We start from the raw sequence: 9,192 nt of genomic DNA, 5'->3' as shown, positions 1-9,192 counted from the left end.
AGAGAGAGCTTTGTGGAAAACAGGGATGCTGACGAAATCGGCACTAGAAACATACCGGACCTTTAAACAGGAAATTGTCAAAGAAAATATCTATGATAATTGTAGGGGAAGTTCTTTGTTGTTTGAGGCCAGGACTGGAGTTTTGCGGACTAAGAAGTATAGAGTCAGGTACCAGGAGATAGACACTTTGTGCATTGCGTGCGGAGAGGAGGAGGAAACGGCTGAACACTTGATACTTTTCTGTAAAGGGCTTCACCCTACAGTGGAGGGCAGCGGGGCTGACTTACCCAAGGCATTGGGGTTTAGGTATAGTGAAGGGAAAGTGGATTTTAAGAGGTTAGAAGTAACCAAGCGAAGGTTATCTGATTGGCGGCTAAAAGCAAGACAGCAGTAAAATTTCACAAGACATGGCTAGGTGGTTTGAGCCACCGCCCGATGTAAAGGGTTCAGCCGTATCCATCCATCCATCCATCCATCCATCCATCCATCCATCCATCCATCCATCCATCCATCCATCCAGATGGCCGCCTCCATGCTGCTTGCGTTACATTTCAAAACATCGCGAATAGTTCGCAAGACGTCAGCTTACGAAAGGTAAGTGAGCGTTTCAGTTACATGAAGTGATTCAATGCGTACTGTTGTTGGAAATATGCCACAGAAGTTTCGTAGCTGGCCTTGCGTCACAGACAAGTGCGTGAGCAACGAGCGCAAGAGCGGAGGAAAGCTTTGCTTTTACTTAAACATTAAGTACAAGCAGGCGCCCCGATCAAATCGCATGACAGAAATTTTTGTCGCGCATCTGTAGCCCGAAACAATTTTGTGTCGCAAGACAAGCTGTCTTGTCGTGCCTTGTGTCGTGCGACAGAGGTTCGTGAGGTGGGTTCTTTCGTGCGACAAAGGCGCTTGTAGTAGGTTCTGCCGCACGACAGATATCTTTCCTGTTTTTTGTCGTGCGAAGTTGTTCCCTGTCGCAGCATTTGTCGCGCGACAGGTTTCTGTCGCAGGTACTGTCGTGCGAGAAAGGGAGTCGTGCCGCCAGACAGAGACTGTGTGCCTCAACAGAGTTGCCTGTCGCGGGTTCAGTCGCGCGACAGAGTTCTAGCACGCCTATTTTGATGCGACAAATGTGCCTGTCGTGCGACTTGTCGCGCAACACAGCAGCTAGCCGTAGGATTTGCCGCGCGACAGATACCTGTCGTGGATTGTGTCGCTCTATAGATACGTATCGTGGGCTGTGTTGTACGACGGATTCCTGGAGAGGGTAATAGTTTTACTGCATAATTGCAGAAAGACTGTCGAGCCATCGTGTGACAGCGATACGATCAAATTGACCAAAGGTGCGTTAAAGCGTGTTCACTCTGTCGAGTCGCGAAGAGGGTGCGAGGTGCTCTGGTTTGTTGGTGACGGGCACCGAGTGAAATGAAGTGCTAATTCACATTGGCGAGTCGAGTTTTCTACTCGCTTCCCGCAACCTGGCTCTCTCTCCGAACGAGAATTGGGGTAGAGAACAGGCACTGCAAGAACACCCACTTAATTCCCTTCTGGTCCCACATGAAAGTGTGACGAAAGTAGTGCTGCTCAAGAGTAAAGCGGCTTTGAAAGCCCAGAACGCTGTAATGCACAAGCGACGAAGCCAGCGGTGCGTGCGTATCCGCACGTGCTTGCCTGCACACCAATCGCCGCGCGCAAGTCGAATGGTGCTACTGAAAGTCAGTGTCCTCTTGGCAGTTGTGACGTGTTCGTCAAGCCATGTAACATACTGCACCGCTACTACTGCGCAGAAAAGGCCAAGGACACATAAACGCGTGTTGCGGAATAGAATGTCGTTGATCGTCAATCAGAGAAAATTAATCGCCATAGTCATCCGGCTACACAAAGGCAGCATGTATGTACATGCACGAAGTTCTCAGTTTAAATGCTCAAAGCAGCCCCGATATCATTTTTACACGTTTGTTTTAAGAGCCTCAGGTCTTACTACTTACGTTGGTCAAAGACACGTCTGTCTGCAGGGAAGGTCAAATTGGCCAAGACAGTTACCACACAATATCACAAAGCAACATCGGGCGCGTAGAGGCCGAGTTGTCACCAATACCTTCGATCCGTTTCACATACGCCAGTATAGCCGATATCGAATTGGAACTCTGGGGAGCCTCATTTGCATCCAATTTGGCGACCGCCCATTTGACGCAGAATGTTCGAAGTGGTGCCAATTGAATTGTCATGTTCCTGAGGATAAAATAAATATTCAGATGAAGCCCAAAATATGTGTGGGATTCGCACCGACGACCTTTCTGCCCACAAACCATGCATTAAGGGGACTTCTAGACGGCCATTATGGGCTAATCGTTTGTCGCGGAGTGTTCCGGATGCGGTCAAACGATTCGTCTTGTTGTATTGCGCACGTTTATGCAATTCATAACTGATTTATAAGAAGGAAACATACCGGATATAGCGAAGGTGGCTGTAAATCGCAATAGTAATGCAAAATCTTTGAAGTAGATGGCGTTGCTTGTAACTTAGAAAGAATGATTCCGAAACGAAACACCCTCAGATGTTCGTATTTTGTGTTCTCCCCGTTTGCTGAGCACCCCGGCCTAAAAACTTGAAGCTCCAGTAGCTAACGCTCTTAAGCCCAACACTGATCCAGTGTTCGCAGATAATTTTTTTAGCGGCAGTTACGTGCTGCTTATCATAAAATAGCAAAAAAAATACTTTACGACGTCGTTCATTGCCTTCGCAGAAAATTTCATGACGGCGACACGAAAATGTAGCTAAATATAGAGAAGAACGTAAGCAGCCGAAGGTGAAATGAGGCGGCCGGCGTGTCTGAACCGATCTGAACATGGACGCCCAGAAATGTCACGCGCATGGGGCGCTGCCTCGCGCCTTCGCTTGAATTTCCCGGCGGAACAAGAACCCGGATATTGGTCAGGTGGTGAGGCGTTATACCCCCCGACGATACAGATTGGGTGAGGAGTTCTATGAAATGATGTCACAAGCGACTTCCATATAAGAGTGTACTTCTTCGGGGCTCCTCCCCGCCTCCCGGGACCTCCCCCCGACCAATGGGCTTAATTGCGCGAACTCTGGGACTCGCTACTGTGAACGCATATTTAATGCCCATTCAGACTTGCATGCCGCAAAGGGCATGCGACCAGCAGTCAATAGCGATCAGGCAGCAGCCAACAACGCAATTCCTCACACCTGCAAGGGAACCTGCGGGCCTCCGTCTCGTTTCAGTCTCGGTCGAATGAGAATTAATTCTTGGAACTGACATTTGTCGCGCGCTGTCGAGAGTTTCGTCTGCTTTGGCAAGGTCTAGCTCCTGCGCCCCCGCGCTCGGTCCTCTAAAGTGCTCTGGTACACAGTTTGACTGTGTGTTACGACAACCTGAGCGAACAGGAGGATGTCTGTCGGTTTTGATGTGCACCACGGCCACACAATTAACCGTCATGATAACGCAAGGGAGCCCTTCTCGGGGCCGGCATGCCAGCCTTGATGGCGGCCGCCAGCATCAGAAAAATGCGAACTAATGTTTGTTCAAGTCCATGCTAAGTCGTTGGATGGAGTATCGTTGGTCAATATCGAGTTGTTGGTAGAAGCGATAACAGGAATACAAACAAATGTCTTCCCATAGCACCTTTAATAGCTGCTGCTCAATTGCGGCTCTTCTGTACTCAGCTGGCTCCGCTCCTGAAACCGAGCATATCTTTATTTTACTATGAGACGCTCGAGGTTCGCAGTAAAATGATGACGAGAGCAGTACCTCAGTGCTAGAAAGTTCCGAAGTGAACTTAGCGGCTGCATCGATGTGAAACCGGCTAGGCTTAGCGACGACTAGGGCAGCCAGGGCGCTGCGCGTAGTTCAGTGCCCGGCGCGCCCGCAGGCGGCATCGTTGCTGAAAGCTCGGCTCGGTCACTGCGGCTCGCTCACTGATTGGCTCAGCAGTTCGCAACTTGCACTCGGAAGGCTGGAAAATCTAGCGTCGAGCGACTAGCCTGCGACTGAGCGATACTTTATGCCCACGTTTGCAGTACTCGTGAACAACGTTTAACGCCAATATGCTTGGGGTATCGGCTACGTTGCGGCGAGTCTTAGTTAAGATCGTCCGCGACGCCATCGTCACCGTTCGTGACGCACAGGCTGAGAACTTCAATTCCAGTACTTGCCAAAAGAGCTCGTATTTATCGGAACGATATGAACTCCGAAACACGGCTGCTTCGATGCGCTAGTGGGCTCATGCTTGTGAAACTATACGCGATCAGGATGCGGCGAGTGCTAGCCGCTGTTGCATATTAGCTTAAGCGTTTCGCAATTACCGACGTAGTTTCGTAACGCATTTGATTTTAAAGCAATCTGCTTGTACTGGCCACAGATTAAGCTGTCAAGTTACATGATCTCCGGTGAGCGTACCAGTGTCGCGCAAATAATGCATCGCAGCTGCTCTCCATCGTGCCACTCGCGTTCAAATATCCACGATATTCGCCAGCTTGAGATACGGCGCATTTGTTTGCATTTTTGTCGCAACTTAGGGATTTTGTCTGGCTTCAAAGGAAATTGCATTCCATCAAGAGCGTCATCTGCTCCGTCGTCTGTTAGCACATTCGGGTCACTTCAGGAGATCACAGGATCGCAGCTTCGACAAATGACATGCCATAAAAATTAACTGAAAGCGCTTTGATATTCATAAATAATGCAAAAATAAATTTCAAAATAAACAGCGTCCTTGTTGTGAACATAAATTGAATATTCGTGATTTAAAAACCAATCTTGTTTGTGGGTTGCAACTTTTCAACAACGCGAAAGTGCAGTCGTCGGTGCCATTACAGCGCAAACGACGCGTCGCGTTTTCTATTAGTTACCTCTATGAGGCATTGCTTGAGTGCTTGCATGGCGAACACGTGCGAAGAAGAACTCAATCAATAGGAAGGTGAGCAGGAGTGTGTTTTGTAAGCCAACGTCAAGAATTACGCCCTTTCAACAATGGCGAGTTTCAGCGGGTAAGCTATTAAGAAAGGCAGTGCTACGACGTCTTCTCATATGGAAAGGCAATGAAGACTCCTGCGCGGCTTTACTAAGCCTGGATGAATCGCATGACCGGTGAGTCCAGCTCTGCGTTTCTTTGCTACTGGTCTGTATTCACACGCGCTATTTGTATGCGGCTATATAGGGATGTGAACAGAGGCAGTCTGCATGCGGTTGCCGCAGCTATAATATGGCGTAAAAAAAGCAGGGCCTATATCCTGCATGACAAGTGTTGTTCTTATTACCTTTATGTTCGTTGAGTACTCGTGTGCCGTGGCAAATAAGTTCCAGATCACACGACGTGTTGATGACATCTCTCAGCTCAGAGTACTTCCATTTAGACAAGTCGAACTTCCATTCTGACCTGGCCTTGGCCTGGGATCTGACTGGAAGAACTGGTGTGCCCACATCCTCGACCACACTGTTGTTCTCTTGCGCAAGGCGAAGAGCAAGTTCGTGATCGCGTGACTCCTGCTCAATTTGTTGGTTCCTAATCTGTTCTTCCTTCTGCTCCAGGATGAGTTTCTCTTCCATTGCCTTCGCTAGTCTAGCATCTCCTAATTGCTTTGCTCTCGCCTCAGCCTTCCTGGCGGCTTCCATCTCAATTTTCCTTTGCCTGTTCTCCTCCTCTTCCCTCTTGAGGCGTTCCTCTTCCTCCTTGAGCTTGCGTGCCCGCTCCATCTCCTCCTGCACACGCCGCATATCACAATAGTTACGATTTCGCTTGCTAGCGCTGCGACACTCTGTGCGAAAACATGGATTTGCACTGCGTAGAAGACGATGAGAGAGAAATGCGGCGAGATGGAGCGCTCGCGCTAGGCCAGCTGCGATCAGACAGCCCACTATTTTGCTCACGGTTGGTACTTATCGGATTAGTGCGTCGTCATACACAATTGTTCTGAGACAGTGATCGCACGTGAAAGGCGGGTGCGCATTCCTCGCCTTGTCATTTGTAAACTTACCTGTGCTTCTCTAATAGAACAGGATTTGAGGCAGTGTTGTATCAAAGTTAGATCAATCTTGCGTCTCTCCGGAGCTGAAAGCATCGATGCTTCCTCTCCATCTGAGCACACTGCGAGCTGTCGGGGATGCAACTGCACAATTATTTAGGATTTCTAGCTTTTTGCTATATCCCTCGCATGTGCGGCCCGCATTCAAGTCGTTCGCCATTGTCGTTGTTTTTTCGTTACTTATTCTCACTTTGTTATTTGTTCTTGGTTGCGTGTCATCAGCTGTGCTGCCGACGATTCTCCGATGTCGGAACTCTTCCCAGGCACGCGATCCTACGCACAGACCTCCCTTCACCGCACTCACCAATGTTCTTTCGATTTTTTTTTGTTTCTCTTGCCCTTACTTGCATTGCCAGTCGAAAAATTTGTGCAGTTTAATTCTATGCAGATTTGTTAAATACGCAACTAGTTTTTGTATGATGCTAAGCTGTGATGGGACATATCAGCCATCTTGCTAGTGGAGTAATGGTTTTTTCCATTCTCTCTTCTCATTGATCCAAGGCAGACTGGCGGCAACGTACATTTTAATACCTAGACATTGGTGCAAGGCACCATGATGGGATTTCATCAAAACCTGCGCATCCTATATTCAAATTGGTGTGCGGTATTTCATCCAGCTCATCTTTCAGTGTGGTTATGATAGTCATCCTGACTCTCCTCAAAGAATGTATGTTGGGGAATTACATAAAATCTATTCATTTCTTTTGTCATGGGCTAGCTCATCGCTTTTTTATTGACTTATATTACGTATAATTTTAGTTTCTAAAGAAGCAGACAATTTCCTCTCTTATCATTCATGATATTTCTAGTCGCTTACACCTGTTGCTCTGGATGTATTTATTTGCAGTTGCCAGCTGCCAGCATCTATTGGGCCTTGCGTGCTTCCTGCCTCCGGCTGTGTCATCGCTCCTGAGCCATTCACGGTAGTTATACTTTTTCAGTGATGCATATCTTAACTGCCTATTTAGAAAAAAATATTTTGAACATAGGCTTGCAGCTACGCTTAGGAATGCATGCAAACTCTACATGCACTTCACAGCAGTACATGAGCTTATAATTACAGGAACTGTAGACTTGTATATAATATAGTTGCTCATGTAGCTCTTGACGCAGCTGCTGTTAACATAGAGTTGAGCCTGCTTCAGGTGCTTTGACATTGCACACCTGTTGCCTGCTTTGCACATGTGGACTCGAAAATGCCCTATATGTTTATGTATCCCTTTAAAAACATCGTGCTCTACAACAATGGTTTGCCAGTATTTCTGATACACAGACCAAAATGTCAGTCAGTAATGTAACATTGCACGATGATACCAATCCTTGTATGGCATAGAATCCTTGCAATGCTGTGGGCACGCTGCTGTCAACACAGATTTATTGCTGGTTTATTGCCACGGCATATGGTTATACTGCACAGTTTGTACCTCTAGCTTCTTAAAACTGCATCCTTGAAAAATTTAAAATTAGTTGCAGGAAACTTAGAGGAAATGTCACAGTAACTGTCTCACATTTTTGTGGGCACTTGAACCTTGGTGTTAGGGATATAGCAGGGAATTCAAGAAGAGGTACCAAAGCGGAGTGCTGACGCCCTTGACTTGTAAGATGCTCCCTCTTTAGTTAAACATACCTCGCAAATAACACATTTGGTGCAAAAAAAACATTGGACATGCAAGCTCACGAGGCCCCTAATGTCAGTAAAACAAAAAGTGCCAATGTTGCCGTAGTTTAGAGCTTTGCTCTTAAAAGCGCAGCTGACTGCCGCTCAAAGTTGACAGCAAAAATGTCTCCTTTTCCTCATGTGCAGTCCGCGGTGCTGGTGCCACTTGCAATGGTGATTGACATTCAGTCGCATGATACGCAGCACTTTCCTGGAGTTGGTGATTTTGTCTGTCGTGTGAATCTGCCGTTAAAATTAGTGCGGAACAATGGTTCTCCAGTTCATCTTAGGGAACTGTATCCTGTGCCACCTGTACCATCCTTTTTCCTCTAATTTCTTAATCTCATTTGGCCACCTGATTGCCACCCATTCATTCATTCACCTACTCATGGAATCCTCCTAGTGTGGTATTGCTTATATCTTCTCTGCATTACACATGCAATGCACTTCCGCTTTTTTGAATATTGAAGATATCTCTGTTCCTCTTTCTTGCATAAGCAGGTGGCCTCTTGCTGTTTACAAGGGCGGGGTTCCAAATTTTAAACACTAACAATTTTGATTTCTTTTACTGGTCGTAAACAGGCACAATCTACCAAGTTTCAATCACAGGTACTGAGTGCAACATAATATGGGCCTACCTAGGAGTCACTTCAACCTTTCATCCGCATTAAGTGAAAACAAGGGGCGCAGCCTCAAATACTGGAATGTCGTTGATATCGCCTCTCAACAGTCACTACTTGCTAGTGATGCTGATCGGGTCCTGTGGGCTAGCTGGCAGAACATGTTGGCATAGCACCGGTCGGTCACGAACATAAAACTTCTGTGGTCACTCTAGAATGACTACAGCAGCACTAACAATGTCCAGGTATTCAGTGGTGTGAAAAGCTTTATAACGAGCGATGCCGACGAGACACCGGCAGTCGCCAAGCCAAGCCCTGGCGGACAGCTGGCGAGAGAAATCGTGAAACCGATGACACAAAAAACTGAGTATCCTCTGTCGTCTTTGTGAGTATGTCGAGCGGAAACAGTAACGAAATGTACTGCGTGTGTTCATGTGTGGACACTGACCAGAGATAAACACCACACCACAGTGCCAGCGTCCTTCTGTGGAAAGAAAGCCTAGTGAGTACGTTTGTGTGATGATTTTAGAAAGCGAGTTCTTAAGTCCTTGCACATGAAATATGTCATAAGTGTCGTTTTGGCAGCGGTGACCTGAAATCAATGGTAACTTAATGTGTAGAACACACACAGTGAATGAGATGTGACAATGCAAGATGAGGTGACCCTCTATGTCTGGCAATGGACTGGTTTGGGAAACGCAGACTTCTGTAGAACGGCTTAGTTACATCTAATTTCGTGGTGTTATTGATGCGGTATCAGTGATGAGGAATTGTATTTCATCTTAGCAGACTTGGCAGCAGTGGCTGTGCCGACCGGTTCACTAAACCTGCGCATTTTATACACAGGACACCACCGCCTTTCCCGGTAGCTTTGGCTCT

The sequence above is a fragment of the Amblyomma americanum genome, chromosome 5, assembly GCF_052857255.1.
Source record: "Amblyomma americanum isolate KBUSLIRL-KWMA chromosome 5, ASM5285725v1, whole genome shotgun sequence".
NCBI classification, from domain to species: domain Eukaryota; kingdom Metazoa; phylum Arthropoda; class Arachnida; order Ixodida; family Ixodidae; genus Amblyomma; species Amblyomma americanum.
Note: the sequence above shows the minus strand (reverse complement) of the source record.